We start from the raw sequence: 18,825 nt of genomic DNA, 5'->3' as shown, positions 1-18,825 counted from the left end.
AGGTCTATATGTGTGTATATATACATCTATATATGCATATATACGTCTATATATGCATATATATATAGGTCTATATGTGTGTATATATACGTCTATATATGCATATATATAGGCCTATATGTGTGTATATATACGTCTATATATGCATATATATAGGCCTATATGTGTGTATATATACGTCTATATATGCATATATATAGGCCTATATGTGTGTATATATACGTCTATATATGTATATATATAGGTCTATATGTATATATATAGCTCTATATATGTGTGTATATATTGGTCTATATATGTATATATATATATATATATATATATATATATAGGTCTATATATATATATATATATATATATATATATAGGTCTATATATATATATATATATAGGTCTATATATATATATATATAGGTCTATATATATATATATATAGGTCTATATATATATATATAGGTCTATATATATATATATATACATAGGTCTATATATATATATATATATATAGGTCTATATATATATATATATATATATATAGGTCTATATATATATATATATATATATAGGTCTATATATATATATATATAGGTCTATATATATATATATATATATATATATATATATGTCTATATATGTATATATATATATATATATATAGGTCTATATATATATATATATAGGTCTATATATATATATATATATATAATATATATAGGTCGATATATATATATATATATATATATATATATATATATATATATATGCGCGTATTGGTAATGCCATCGAGTAACCTTCACTTAGCAAAGTCCATATATTTAATTTTCACCGATTTTCCCCGGCTAAAACATAAATATAAAGTTTTTCATGGGTTCGAATACCCTATATATTAAGGTTCATGTATGTAGACCGAAAACTGACAGAGGAGCTTGGTAGGCAAATTTTTTTTAAACAAATATATATACGCATACATAAATATATACAGATAAAAATGCGAGCATGAAAAGTAATATGTTAAAATTAAGTGTAGAAAAGTAAAAGGGATCATAATAGGGGTCAAAGTTTAAAAAATTGCCAGTTTTTTTTTTGTTCTTGCTCCACACACACCTCCAAACACGCGTGCAACGCCGGGCTGAAATGCTAGTATATATATAAAAGTGAACGTGTCTGTGTGTCTGTCTGTATGTTTGTGCACATTTCCCTGCACAATAACTCTGTCTGTCCTATTATTTCCCATTTCAAATTGAAGGAAATATTCTTATCATTGAGTCGCCAAATATGTTTAGATATTTCTGATTTAGATGCAGATGTTTCTTCAGCATTTAAGCTGAGAATTCTGAATTTCTGTATGGTTACTTCCAGTGGCCGAGGGTTAATCCCTTTACCACCTCATGTAATGGGTATATTTCTATACATGGTGTAGCAATCAGTCTCCGAAGATTAACAGGGGCACCACGTGAAGGTTTGCTACTTGCCCCCCACAGGCACTCACTGTTTAGCTACCAATCAGTGAGACAAAGACTAAAATCTCACAGTAGCTTCATCAATATAGAGGAAATCGATCCTAGGCAAGCTGCCTCCTATAGAATGGAATGATGGCGAGACTATAACAGCAGGAATAAAAATGAAGCCCTACCAGACCCAAAAGAAACACTATCCCAGGGTTCAAACCTTGGTAGAAAAAACTGGGTGACTCTAAACAATCTCCACAAGTGGGGCCTATACACGTCACCTTTATGTCCATGTCGAGAGGTACCAAATTGTTAACAAATTCCTAATGAACCGCCCCCCTAATTAAACACTTCATAAAATCTCCTCACTAACGTGATGTACTTGCAATAACCCTTATCCCTGAGTGGCTTCCGGGCCTTGATAAGTGGTGATCACTGTGTAAAAAAACAAAAAACAAAAAAAAAACAAACGATGCACCACCTTAGGGAAAAATGCCGATTGGGTCCTCATTGCTCAAACCAAAACCTTAAGGAGGCAAACAGCATCGCCATGTGATGGGTTAATTTCTATTGCGATAAGATATGATAATGATGATGATTTAGATAGAGTGGTTTGGTTCACCAGGGAGGGATTTTTAAAAGTGTGCTTGTGGGTTGAAATCCTATGTTTAATAAGTCCAAATGTGGGATCGAAGTAGATTGTGTTTTGTTTAATGCATTTATTATCAGGTAGATTAGGGGCAGCATTGGTATGTAATGGGTTGGTTTGTATTGGATTGGTAGATTGGTTAAAGTAGGTGTAGTTATTTAATCGTGTGGTCGAGCTATAGTTGTCATTAGCATCATTTAAATTTGGGGTTTGTGATACTGTGCAGCTATAAACTACATTTTTTATTTTGCAGGTACCTTGTAGAGGGCATCTATTTTTTCTTCTAGTTACAGCCTGTTATAGTTTCTGTATTTGTATTTTGTATCTTATTAATTTTTTTATTGTTCGAACTAATTATTTTTTGGTGAAGGTTTGGCATAGTTGAGTAAGACACTTTGATTGTGTTCTTATTAAAGATTTTACTGTATCTATGAGGGGCTTTAAAGTCTTTCTCTAATATTTTAAAGAATTCTCTGGCCATGTTTGTCTCAAGATTTTTGGAATATGGAGGGTTGAACCATGGGATCTCCCTATGTCTGTTTTTACGCTTACGGACTTCAGTCTGCCGTTCCATTTTGCTTTGTATTGCATTTTGGTCATTTTTTGTCATTCGTATGCGGGATGACATGGCCATATTATAGGTTTATTTTCAATGCAGTTTTTGTTTCTACCATTTTTATTTAGAAATTTAATTTGTGATTTGTATCCTGAGTTTTTAAGGGCTTCATTGTAATATTTTTCATTTTTGTTAAATATAAATTTGTTAGAAGATAGTCTAGAAATTCTTAAAAAGACATTGGGAACTATTGATTTCAATATTGATTTAGTGTGGTTTGATTCATTATGGACATATAGTGCAGATTGGTTAGGTTTATGATAAGGTTCAAAAGTAGAGTTTTCAAGATTTAAGGTTATGTCTAAGAAATTAACTTTTTTTTAGGGTCGATTTTTATAGTGAGTCCATAATTTTTAAATAATTTATGTAAGGATTTAATTGCTTTTTCGTCATTTTTATTATTCTTGTGTGGAAAATGTATCTATGGATGATACTATTTATAGCCTTTTCTTTTAATTTAAAGCCCGGTTGCATTTGCTTACAGTAGAATAGGTTAATAGCATTAAGATTTTGCTGTGGCGGGGTATTAGTATTTGTTTACATTTTTCTGCGGTTCTTGTTAACGTCCTCCTACATACAGCGCCTGGTATTCCCAAATGGTCATCCATCTTGTACTGACCAATCTGAACGTTGCTTAACTTCGATTATGTAACAAGAACCAGTGTGTCAGCGTGATTTTTCGTATCTTTGTTTAATTGTCATTCAATGACATGCATAACTGGATACGATATGTAAACCTGTCAATAAATCTGGCACATTTCTCGGTTGCTGTTGCTTTTCTATAAATGAATGAATATTCTAGATATGAAAATGGTCCGGTATTATCGAACCAGATTTTATAGAAATAAACTTCAGTCTATTCCTGAATTGCCCATCAGTTTTTAGTCATGAATGTGGGTGTGGCTGAGCGTGGGTGGCATTTTATGAAGATGACTCTATCGAATATTATCTAAAGGAAGATCTTTTCGCAACTTACTATATATAAAGCTGAGAGTTTTGCTTTGTTAATTATTTGTTTTTGTATTTAACTTGTTTTGTAAACTCACTTTTTTCAATTTAACTAGCGTTCAATGGGTGACTCAACGGGTTACATTTTTGCTACCACAAATATATATATATATATTATATATATATATATATATATAATCTGGCAAAAAAATTTTAAAATGCCTTTCATAAACCTCTACCCTTTGCTGACTCTGCCGTCACCTCAAAGCCTAGACACTCCCTCCATCCCCACTGCCTCACACGCATCAACTGTTCCTACTACTACTACTACTACTACTACTACTACTACTACTACTCGTCTGCACAACCAACCTTACACATTTTCCTGACGATGTCTTGATGAAAGACAAAAAGCAATAAAAAAAACGTGACATGCTTCAAAGGGAAAAATCTAACTATAGGACATTTATTAATACCTTTGATCTTTCTCTCTCGCTCTCACTCATATATATATATATATATATATATATATATATATATATATATATATATATATATATAAAGGAATTTTGTCTGTGTGTCTGTGAGTTCGTTTCCTATGAACTCGAAAACGGCTGGGACGATATTTATGAAATTTAACACAAAGATACTTTATGTACCTGGCAGTGTTCCTAAATAGGTTTTGTGTCGGAATGTCTTTCAAATATACCAATATTCGAAATAATCCGATGAAAGAAGGAACGAACAGGCGATTTTGATAAAAGTTAATATCTTACACAGCCTAACATCACAAGTGCATTGAGAAGTTTTATCATACAAGCCGAAAAGCCCAAGATATAAAATCAACAATAAGTTCTTTGATAACACAAGGGCGCGTTTGAAATGAATGTTTCCGTTTAGAGCACAGTTGAAGCAGGATACTTGACTTTTTCATTTTAAACTTTAATGCAAACCAATATATATACAAATCATTGTATTAAAATCAACAGTAGGTTGTCTACAGTGCAATGTAGATTACAATATATTGTGAACTTAGTCATTGCGAGAGGCATGTGAAGCTTCCTCCAGGTGCATCATGATGGGCCCCCAATTAGATAATGAAAATATGGGAGTGTGAAACATTCGTTGATCATCATTCAATTCAAAACAACATGTAAACCCTTCATAGATAATACACATCTTACATACGGATAAAATAAACCACCACTCAACCTACCTTATATTTCCCCCTTGAGTTTAAACACATTAACCACCCACATTCTTTAAGACTATGATAGAAACCTTATATACCTTTTTACATTGCACTTTATATAATACACTCCTTCTTTATCTTAGAGTTCAATATAGTTCCCCCCAAACAACATCAATAATTTTATTAATTTATATGTTATATATTGGTTTATATTGGAGGAGATGATATATTAAAACGTGTCATGTGTTATCTAGTGGATGTAAGATATTGTTCTTTTAACAGACAAATAATAAACGTATAAATCGTAAGTATGTTGTATAGCCCGGAGGATATGATATTGACGTGTAAACTGAGTCATGTTGTATCAGACTTATCACACGGGATATTTTTACAGTTCATATATAAGAAGAATAATATATGCTTCATGCCTTTTTCTTGAAGAGTTCTTCTGTATCTTCCCGCTGCTCCGTGACGAACCATGAAGCGATCAGCACCATCCAATTGAGACATCTGTTCTTATTTTTGAAATCATTAAAACAACTCTTTATATTTTTATAATATAAATTTATTTCAGTTGTCTCAATTGGTTTTCACAGGATCTGCAGTTCGTCTACATTTTCTTTTCTTACAGCTCGCTCTCTAGCTGTCTGTCCACCCCTGTCTAGACGTCTGTCCGCTCTGGTCGTCAATACTCAACTCTCTGAATCTCTCCAAAACTAACTACATCACGTGTTCTCTTACGTCACCTAATTACGTGTCTCAGACCAACCTAATCCACAACTAGTTATTTGTTCATTCAAAACCCCAAAATAATGTTTACATATACTTTCTATTTTCACATTCCTTTTGCGATTCATACGTCAATCATTTCTTCCGCAATTTAATTGTTTATTCTTCTAATCATAATAACTGATCCAGCGACCATCCGTCGCTCAAATCAATTAACAAGAATACAATAACAATAATAATAATGTTTTGACCCCGCTTGCCACAGTTAACAGATACTACGCTATGATCACAGCCTAAAGGGTCATAACATTACATATTTCGTTCCTGATGAATCCCGCGCTACACCTCACATCCTCATTATGTTACCTAGCATCTTCTCTACTCTTCTAATGAGAAGCATTAGGCTTCGAAATATCTTGGTGTAAAGAGTCCCCTTTATCCCCAAACTAAATGTTAGTATACCCTTACTGAATAAATGACTCATTCTATAATCACCAGTATATAGTTTTTGTGACTAAATTTTCCATTCTTATTCTCTCCTATATAAGCTCCAAAGAAACTTGTTGAGATTTGTATTATCCCGATAAGTCTCCTCTTATAGAATTGAACTTACTCTCTTCTTCTAACTCACTAAGCTATATATGTATGTATATATATATATATATATATATATACATACACACATATATATATACATACACATATATATATATACATACATACATACACACACACACACACACACACATATATATATATATATATATATATATATATATATATATATATATATATATATATATATATATATATATATATAGTCTAAAGAAGCTTTGAATAAAAAAAATGCAAAAAAAAAAAAAAAAAGAAAGAATGCAGTTTAGATTCCCGGAAGGAGAAAAATATTAATTTTAACCAATCGCAGACTAAGAACCTACACAATCCGATTTCTAAAAAGTTTATAATGACCACAGAGAATTCATTAATATATGGATGAAAAAAAAAAGAAAAGGCCTTAACTAAAATTGTTAAATAGAAATAGACTTAGCACTTGCATAAGCAGATTTCGCAAATGTCTTCAATTTCAAAACAGAATTTAACTACATGAGGATGAAAAGAGAAAACCTAAACTAAAATTTTGTAAATAGAAAACGGGGATCATCATCTGCTTACCATGTAGCTATTTTGGATATATATATACGTGTGTGTGTCTTGTAAAGTTTAAAATAACCCATTTTACTGATAAGACAAACTTAAGATCATAGGATTTTGTGAGTGAATCTTATAATGTTGTGGTTGCTACGGTCTCAAAGTCCCTTCTCTTATACATGCTCTTTTATCTGTGTCTATTATGGTTCACAACCACTGGGAATTTCAAGTTGAATCCTGCCTGATTTCCAGTGGGGTTCAACTTTTCTCATTTTCAAGTCAGTGCCAAGAGAATATCTTGTATCAGTTAATTATTTCCAAGTTAATTAATCCCTCTTATTCTGCTTTCCCTAATTCAACGCACAACACACACACACACACACACACACACACACACACACACACACACACACACACATATATATATATACACTAGCATGGGTGCCCGCCCGGCGTTGCCCGGGTGTTTGGAGGTGTATGTTGAGCAAAAAGAAAAAAATAGCGGTCAAGTTTTTAAACTTTGACACCTATTATGACTCCTTAACATCTATTGTTTTGGACTCAAATCAAGTTATTAAGTTTCCGTATTACGTTCAAGTTATTTTAACGCAATTTTCTTACAAATAAATCTATTTAAACCTTTGACAACCATAAGAACATTTTACAAGGTATTGTTTTACTGCGTACGTTTTCAGCGTCCCAATTGTTTTTTTTTCGCGTTTAAATTAAACGATATATCAAAATTTTAATAGTGCAGATTTACCTTAAGTATGGCAAACCACTTATAATTCAATGGTTGTAAGTTTTTTTTGTTTTTTTTTTTCAAAAATAAACAATTATAAACAGAACAACTCGTAGAAATCTATCTATATTCTTTTTTTTCATTTTTAATATACTTTCATAGAAATGTTTCTGTTATGTCACAAAAACTAATTTCTTTATGTCACAAGTGTCACGCTCATACATTAATCCCATAGCTTATATAACATACTGGCCCAACGGGTCACGAGTAGTCTAGTATATATATATATATATATATATATATATATATGTCTACATTCCAATTTTTGACAGCACCTGTTGTGCAGTTCAACGTACTTATAGAAATAAATCGTAATATGGTCAACGTCTTGACATTTGGAATATAGACTTTTGGCATTTATTTATATATGCTCTGGAGTTACATTGAGCTTTATAAATTAAAGGACTGGTATAAATAAAAGGTTAAATATAATTAAAAATATTTCAACACACACACACACACACACACACACATATATATATATATATATATATATATATATATATATATATATATATATATGTTTGTGTGTGTGTGGAGACCAAATTTCTGGAAGATAAAAATGAATAAGAAACAACATAAAGTTTAACCGGTCTCGTTCATATAAAAAAACGACAGCAGAACAAAAAGAAATGTGCAATTTATTGAGCAAAAACGGTAAAACATAGGAAAGAAGACATGAAATAGGATATTTTGGCGCGTGTATGACCATCTGATAATACGCTATGTGTGCAAAAAGACATTAATTGTTCAACGAAAACAAATGAAAAAGTAGCAAGTGGAAGCATTACATAGCGATCACTAGGAATTTTTAAGCACACTGCTAGACTTAAGCTCAAATCGTTGAACTTTGACCCCTTAATCGCCAAATTTCTGGCTAAAAACCGATCACATAGATTTTTCCAAATCTCAGTACCCTGTATAATTTCGAGTCTGTAGACTAAAAATTGACAGAGTTATTTCGTAGGGAAATGTACACAGACACACACACACACACACACACACACGCACACTTTCACTTTTATAGATATATAGATTTAAAATTTGAGTCTGACAGAATGACAAAGTGATATTGCAAACCGATATATTAAACAAACGAACTTCAAAGAGACAAATGAACACATAAGTAAAAAAAAATTGTATTAGAAAACATTTCTTGATTATTCCACGTTTTTTTTACAGACCTGACGACTGAGGTTCGCTCTTAATAAAATGGTTTTTTTATAGTCTTAATTTTGACTTCCTTTTTCATAAAAAACTAAAAAAAATCAAGAAGGAAAAGAAATTTAATTTTATTCTTTTTTCATTAATTTCTTTCTGTGCAAAGCAATTCTTTCAAACTTAATCTGTTTCCAAAATGTTTTTATTTTATTCCCCTCCCCCTTCATTCATTTTCCTCCGCATCCTGGCAAGTATTAAAATAAACCATTTATAATATTTATTTATGGATTTATTTACTTATCATTTCTTTTGTATCGGTAAATGAATTCCATGCACCCACCATGTTTAAGTTTGGGAGTAAAAAATGTACGATGAACAGAAGGATAGGGAAAATAATGTGTATAAATACGCAATCATAGGTCATTATAAACATCATATATATTTTTACAGACAGCGTTACAAATCTTCCAAATTGGATTGAAATAAAGAACACGATGATTTATACTGAAACTCATCTAATATTAATAATAAAAAATAATTAAAAAAAAACACAAGTTGTTTGTTTAAGTATTATAAGCAATTGAATATTTCGTTGTATTATAGATTTTAAAGATTAGAATGCGTTCTTTAATTACTTATAAATTACATTTTAAAAAGTGAAGGAACACGATTTGATTTGTAGTAAACTTTAAGTTTATTTAATATAATTAAATGAAAATTATGCATGTAAGAATATGAATATTTGAAGCAGAACACAAGCAAAACATTTGATATGAGTTAAGACAATAAACGAATATTAAAATTAAACAATTTTTTTAATCAAAATGATTTTTTTAAAATCAAAATGAATATTTTTTTAATCAAAATGAATATGTTTTAATCAAAATGAACCACAATATTTTTAAATACAAATGAACCACAATATTTTTTCAAAATCAAAAACAATATTTTTAATGGGTTTGTATTACTGTACACATAGATTCGAAAAAGTTGCCAAAAACAAATATATAACAAATAAATGTTATCAAAGGCAAGATAAGTTACTTTTCTACCAAACTGGATATATTTTTCGTATTTTTATTCAATGTAACATGTTTATTCAGCTCGAAAACCATACAGTGTTTACCGATGTATTGGAAAATTCAAAATGGCGCCTGAGTTCCTCTTTAACACGGTAAGTTTGGGAAAAGGTGTTATAAATAAAAAACTGAATAAAATACTGTTAAAAACTCGCTCAATATATGTTACCTTGACATATATTCGGCGGGTTTTTAATAGTATTTTTTCTAGTTTTTTATTTATAACACCTTTTCCCATACTTACCGTGTTAAAGAGGGAGTGAGGCGCCATCTTGAATTTTCCAATACATCGGTAAACACCATATGGTTTTCGAGCTGAATAAACATGTTACATTGAATAAAAACACGAAAAATATATCCAGTTTGGTAGAAAAGTAACTTATCTTGCCTTTGATAACATGTATTTGTTATATATTTGGTTTTTGACAACTTTTTCGAATCTATGTGTACGGTAATACAAACCCGTTTTTCGAGCTGAATAAATATGTTACATTGAATAAAAACACGAAAAATATATCCAGTTTGGTAGAAAAGTAACTTATCTTGCCTTTGATAACATTTATTTGTTATATATTTGATTTTTTGCAACTTATTCGAATCTATGTGTACAGTAATACAAACCCGAAATGAATTTAAGACCACGAGTGAAATGAGAAAATGAAGAAAATCACATTTACTGTGTGTGTTTACTGTTTATGTAAGTCAGCGGGTTTGGTTGCCATAACAACGTGACGGTAGTGAACGTGTGTGTGTGCGCGTGTGCTTGCTAGTAGTACTAATAAGTTTGTAGGAGCGTTTGATTTCGTGTAGTTTAGTTTCGTATATAAGTTTCGTATTTTTTAATTTGTAAATAACAAGTTATGAAAAAATTAAACCCTTCCAAGATGGACAATAAATAAAGCCATAATATTTTATGGTAAAGGTAAGAGCGTAGAAACCATAGTTTTTTAGGAGATGTGATTATTGGATTAACCAATCAGAAATCGTCTGTGGCACACACATCTATATATATATATATATATATATATATATATGAATTTGGTGCCATCAGCTAGAATCGAAATAGAAACCAAAATATATAGCACTCCAGTCTTAGTCCTTACTATTTGAACTATCGTCAGCTGGATTAGAAATAACTAAAAATGAATTAACGTTAACGAATAAATGTATAAATATTTGCACATGCGTACAAGAGAAAATTTACTTACGTAAGTTCCAATTCCTTTCTATTTTGATCCCATACCAGCTCTTTTTACCGGCTAAAAAAACCCTAAAAAGCGGTTCACCAAAAATGCAATCAGTTGATCCGCCTTACGCCGATTTGCGACTTTGTGTCTCGGAGGAGATGCAGTTTGAAAAACTGGAGACAGACACACAGATATTATGAGTTTTATAAATTAGATTTTGTTGATATATATTTCATATTTATTTATTAATCAATCCGTTCAATTTTCCAGGGTTAAGACGAATTTTTATAGCTATTCTTCTAAGTACAACAAAATGTTGGTGTTTTGTACTTGATCTGCAGCTTTGACAGATGCCAAGATTTTTTGAATTAGTTCCCATAAAAAAGGTCATGGGTATTGTTTCAAACTACTCAATCAACTCCGTTACGATCTGTTTTAACTTGCAACTCTGTCCATTTCGTTCTCGTTGGCAGGTTTGCCATAATTAAACCAACTATCAATCTTGCGAAAATGGAAAATACCACAACCAACAACTGCCGAGAAAAAGCATATTTTTTAGGTTCAACTTTAGATTCAGCACCCCCTTATCAATATGCTACCAGCTGAAAGGAACACATTTAACCTGACACCGTATATGGTGTCATACCAAAGCAGTGGTTCCCAACAGTTGCTGATAACTGTTGATTCGTTGAATTTTTTCTGCACAAAGAAATTCAATGATGAATCTCTGCTTCCCGGGTGACTATACTTGGTACTTTTCAAGTCCAATGTAAATAAGGTTTTGTTGACCCGTCCTCTTACCGTGAAGGACGAAAATAATAACTAGGCCCTACCCAAATGTCACCATTACTGATCACCACACCACGTATTAACCCTTATGCTTGAGTGGCTTCCTGGCCTTGATAAGTGATAAATTCGAAGTTAAAAAAAAGTTTCTTGTGACTGTTTTGCCTCTTTTTGTTTGATTAGTTTATTGTTGTGCTGCTTCTGCTACTACTACTACTACTACTACTACTACTACTACCGTTATCAGTTGAACAGACATGACACCCTGTATTTCAGATCAGATACAAATTAGCCATTCAACAGGGTTGAATCTTTAGAATTCAACCACCTAATTTTCTTTTACCAGAATTACTGCACTTATTCAACTTATTGATTTTCTGTGAGTCTTTTGGAATAGAAATATTTTCTGTTGTGTTAAAGAGGAGGAGCTGAGTTACACCATCTTTATTATCAATAAAAATTAAAGATGGACAGGTTTTCTTTCTTGTTAAGAGAAGATAAACTTAACACAAACCTATTATTATTAACTGCATAAATCTATTATTATTATTAACTGCATAAATCTATTATTATTATTATTATTATTATTATTATTATTAACTGCATAAATCTATTATTATACTAAAGCCAGATTAATCCACACTTTTTTCCTTGGGACCTTTTTCCCCGTGGATATTTTAATCACACGAAACAGATGCTAAAATATACATGAGTTCTGAGATGGAGTTACGTCTGAAACCAAAAAAATGTTTTAATTGTTCTGATTAACAATAATTTATAATTAACTGAACGAGTGGCCCATCTCTTTTTTAGCTCTTTATGTATTTCCCTCGACCCTTTTCACTCCATGTTGATTTGACCATCTCTAAAATTCCATTTCCAGAAAAAAGTATTTCTCTCTTTCGAGCATCGTCATCTAGTTTATGTGTGTATTTGCACACACCACAAACCCACGTACAAATTAGTTAGCAAAATAATATTCTATATGATTTCTACTTACATATAAAAGGCACTTTGTCTGTGTGTATGTGTGTGTGTGTGTGTGAGAGAGAGAGAGAGAGAGAGTTCCTTATGGACTCCAAAAGGGCTGGGCCGATTTTTTTTTTTGTTAATACTACACAAATGAACTTTATGTGCCTGGCAGTGTTCTCAGATAGGTTTTCTATCAAAATAGTTCCGATATGTAATGAAAATCGGTAATCGAAAAAATCATATTACAGGAAGAAACAGTCCAACTGATCAAAATTAACACTTTTATACAGCCTAACAGCACAAGTGCATTTGAGAAGTTTTATCACCGCACAAGCAGAAAGGCCCGGTGTATAAAATCAGAAGTAGGTTCTTTAATAAGAAACGAGCGCGTTTGAAATGTGTTTTTGCTTAAAGCGCAATTGAGCCATGATACTTGACTTGATTTTAAACATCAATTCAAATTATTATATAAAAATAATTTCATAAAATCAACAGTAGGTTCTCTACAGTGCAATGCAGACTATAATGTATTGTAGAGTAAGTCATTGCAGGGAGTCATGTGAAACGTCCTCCCGGTGCACCGCTGTGGGTACCCGACTAGAGCAGGCAATCAATCGATTTGATTGAAAAATGGGCAATTTCACAGATTTTGATGATAATAAAATTAGTGGAAGTGTGGAACATTCGTTGATTCTCATTTAATGCCGAGCAACGTCGGGTCTCCCTGCTTGTAACAAATAATAATAATGCTTCTATATAACTAAAAAAATATCTGAATAGAATAGTTTTGCACCTCTAACGAAAATCCAAATCAAGATATAATTATACTAAACGAATGCCAATAACATTTAGTTTCATTTCGATCAAAATCAATTGCATGATTGTACAATCTAATGCTTAAGCTAAAGGGGTCCTAAGACAAAAAATAATCTTATTCCCTTCGTATCTATTGATCCTCGATCAAATCCAATGCAAGTCTAATATATTTAAATTTTTAATTTAAAAATAGTTTAACAATGCTGAAATTTTAAAAGTATTTTATTAATTGATCTCTAATACCCGCTGTTAAAATTTCAAAAAATCGGATGTATCTGAATTTCCACAAAGAAGTACCTATTTTACAACCTTGCATAAAACTAAATTAAACTAAATATGACTCATATTAAAACCCTTTACGCCTTATAGATATGTTTCAAAATTCATAAACATATAAACGTACCTGATTTTATAAAGATAGAGATGATGATGATGATTATGATAATAATAATAATAATAATAATAATAATAATAATAATAATAATAATAATAATCAACTGACACTACACCAAATAGTCGAGAAGATCATACCATCCCAATACTTAGATATTCTGAGTGTGAAAAACCTATTTTCATGCAGGATACGCCCCCTCCCCCCACCTGCCACAAGGCTAAGCTTGTAATGGAAATTTTTATTGAATCGGCGAAAGTTTCACGGAATGAATGTCGTCATCTATTTCAATCTTGCAGTAGAGGTGCGCTGCAGTTATAGAAAATACAGGCTTGTTCACGAGATATTAAATGTGTGTCCACCAATATTGGTATTTTGATGTTTCAATGTTATTATTTTTTAATTTATTTTCTTTGTCTCGCGGTTTTGGCCACTTTAATTTGAATTAAAAACTTTGAAATGCTGATATCTTTGTTGTATCCATTAAAATGAAGAGTAATTTATACAGTGTATCAACATAAGAGATATGTTAAATGTGTGTAAGTTTAGTCGTAATCCCCTCCCACGAATATTCTGACGAAATTGAAAAAAACTAAACTCTCCCAGATTTTTGCCCGCTATTTTGATGCTCTATTAATCGCCACGTTTCTTTTTCTTTTTTTTTTTTTTTTTTTTTTTGCCTCCCCGTCGGTACGTCTGCTTTTCATATCTCTGGCCTTCTTTTCTTTTTCGCAAAGTACTGTAGTAATTTTACTGCGCAAGGAAAACTTCTGCCGATTTTTTATGGTCCTCTTATTTTTCAACAAGTGTGTACGTAACAAAGCAAATGAATCTTTGCCAAGTAAGCAAACGAGCGTGCGTTTTATACAGTTGTCTTTGATAGATATAGTGATATCAGCAAGCCTAATAGGATTTCTTTATCTTTCTCTATTCCTCTTTCTTAGGTTTAACGTACGCCATCTTAGATCGTATCTAACTGTTATACAGATATAGGGTTACATCAGGAGAGCTATTCTACGTATCTACAAAGGCTTGACAACTTTTTAAAATTTTCTGTTTTAGATTCTGTTTGGAATTATTGAGTGAAGAAATGTACAGGAAATACATAGTAAACATACAAAGAATTGGGTTTATTCGTGACGTCAAAGGAAAAAATGGCTATTGTAATTTTACTGTTTTCAAGAGAAACTGATGCTAAATTCTTAGAGTTTTGTTATTTTTCACGAGGTATATGTGAGTAGCAAGGCAGAAATAAATTTTTGCCACAAAAGCAAATAACTGTGTGTTTCCTATAGAGTTTATATTTAATATATATATATATATATATATATATCTAATATATTTTACATGTATATATTTTACATATATATATTTTACATGTATATATTTTACATATATATATTTTACATATATATATTAAATATATATATATTTAAAATATATATATATTTAAAATATATATATATTTAAAATATATATATTTAATATATATATATTTAATATATAATATATATATATATTTAATATAATATATATATATATTTAATATAATATATATATAAATTTAATACACATATATATATATTTAAAATATATATATATTTAATATATATATATATTTAAAATATACTTATTTAAAAAATATATATATATTTAAAAATATATATATATATTCTAATATATACGTATATATTTAAAAAAATATATATTTCATTATATATATGTATTTATATATACACATATTTAAATATATATATGTATTTAAATATATATATAAAGTATATATATACATTTAAAATATATATGTATATATATATATATTTAAAATATATATATACATATATTTAAAAAATATATATATATATTTAAAATATATATATACATATATATATATTTTAAATATATATATATTCAAAATATATATATATTTAATATATATATATATTTAATATATATATATACTTAAAATATATATATACATATATACTTAATATATATATACTTAGTGTATATATATATATATTCCAAAAATATATATATTTAAAATATATTTTTTAATTTATATATATTTGAAATATATATTTTAAATATATATATAATATTTAAAATGTATATATATATATATTTAAAATGTATATATATATATATTTACAATGTATATATATATAATATATATACATATATATATTTAATATATATACATATATATATTTAATATATATACATATATATTTAATATATATACATATATATATTTAAAATATATATTTTTTAAATTTATAAATATATTAAATATATATATATATTTTTTAAATATATATATAAATATTTAAAATGTATATATACATCTAAAATGTACATATATATTTAAAATGTATATAGGTATATATATTATATATATTTAAAATGTATGTATGTATTTAAAATGTATATATGTATTTAAAATATATATATATATTTAATATATATATATATATTTAAAATGTATATATATATATTTAATGTATATATATATATTTGATGTATATATATATATTTAATGTATATATATATATTTAATGTATATATATATATTTAATGTATATATATATTTAAAATGTATATATATATTTAATATATATATATATATTTAAAATGTATATATATATTTAATATATATATATATATATTTAATATATATATATATATTTAAAATATATATATATATTTAATATATATATATTAAAAATATATATATGTATATATATATATATTTAATATATATATATATTTAATGTATATATATTTAATATATATATATAATATATGTATATATATGAAATATATATATTTAAAATAAATATATATATTTAAAATATATATATTAAATATATACATATGTAATATATATATTTCATATACATATATTTAAAAAAATATATAAATCTAAAAAATACACATAAATATTCACAATATATATATTAAATATATACATATGTAATATATATATTTCATATACATATATTTAAAAAAATATATAAATCTAAAAAATACACATAAATATTCACAATATATATATATATACATTTAAAATATATATATATGTATATGTATTTAAAATATATAAATGTATTTAAAATATATATATATATATATATTTAAAAAATACATATAGTGTAAATATATATATATATATATTAAATATTTATTTATATATATTTAAAAATATATATATATATATGTATATATATTATATATATACATGTATATATATATATATATATATATATATTTAAAAAATATATATATACATATATATATATTAAAAATACATATATATATATATTTTAAATATATATAAATATTTTATATGTATATATTTTAAATATATATATATTTTAAATATATATATGTATATATATATATTTTAAATATATATATATATATATATTTTAAATATATATATATATATTAAATATATATATGTATATATATGTATTTTAAATATATATATATATATATCAATATATATATATTAAATATATATATATATATTTTAATATATATATGTTTTAAATATATATAGTTATTAAATATATATATATATTAAATATATATATATATATTAAATATATATACATATTATATATATATATATTTTAAATATATATATATATTTAAAATAAATATATATATATATTAAATATATATATATATATTAAATATATCTATATATATACATATATTATATATATATATATATTTTAAATATATATATATTTTAAATATATATATATATTAAATATATATATATATTTTTTTAAATATATATATATATTTTAAATATATATATATATTTTTTAAATATATATATATATATTTATATATATATATTTTAAATATATATATACATATATATATTTATATATATATATATATTAAATATATATATACATATATATATTTGTAATATATATTTTAAATATATATATATATATTTGTAATATATATTTTAAATATATTTTAAATATATATATTTGTAATATGTATATATATTTTAAATATATATATATTTTTTTTTTAAATATATATATTTTTTAAATATATATATATATTTTAAATATATATATATATATATATATATATATATATATTTTAAGTATATATATATATATATTTATATTTTTAAATATATATTTTTTTTATATATATGTATTTTTAAATATATATATATTTTAAATACATATATATATATATTTTTAAATATATATATATTTTAAATATATATATATATTTTTTAAATACATATATATATAAAATATATATTTTAAATATATACATATATATTAAAAAATATATATATATATATATATTAAATATATGCATATATATTTTTAATATATACGCATACATTTTAAGTATATATATATATATATTAAAAATATATATATATTAAATATATATACATATTTTAAATATATATACATATTTTAAATATAAATATATATTTTAAATATATATATATATATATATATATATTTTTAAATATATATATTTTTTTCTAAAATATATATATAGGTTTTTACATATATATATATATATATATATATATATATATATATATATATATATATATATATTTAAATCATTTTAGTCTTACTACAAGCAGAGGACGATTTTTTTTTAAACAAAGTCAAATAAAAAGAAGATAATTAAAGGAATCGTTTTCGCATTGGAAAAATCGCACAAATTTACTCTATACTGATTCCGATACCGGAAAAGTTCGGATATTTTAAATTCCGATTCCGATAATCGCCCTAATACTAATATGCGTGTGTTTGTATTAATCTACATATAGTTTAGATCCAAGATATGTTAGTTGGGTAATCAGTTTATTAAAGTTACCTAATGCAGGCTAGCA

General features: G+C 26.5%; 1 protein-coding gene across 9 annotated transcripts in view; it reads left to right on the top strand.

Moving 5' to 3' along the window:
- Positions 1-18,825, top strand: part of LOC145254621 (receptor-type tyrosine-protein phosphatase epsilon-like) — a 732,106-nt gene that overhangs the window by 425,522 nt on the left and 287,759 nt on the right. The gene's annotated exons all lie outside the window — the stretch shown is intronic.

The sequence above is a fragment of the Euprymna scolopes genome, chromosome 3 (assembly GCF_053919585.1).
Source record: "Euprymna scolopes isolate OS-2025 chromosome 3, ASM5391958v1, whole genome shotgun sequence".
Classification (NCBI taxonomy): Eukaryota; Metazoa; Mollusca; class Cephalopoda; order Sepiida; family Sepiolidae; genus Euprymna; species Euprymna scolopes.
This window is presented reverse-complemented; position numbering and strand designations above follow the sequence as displayed.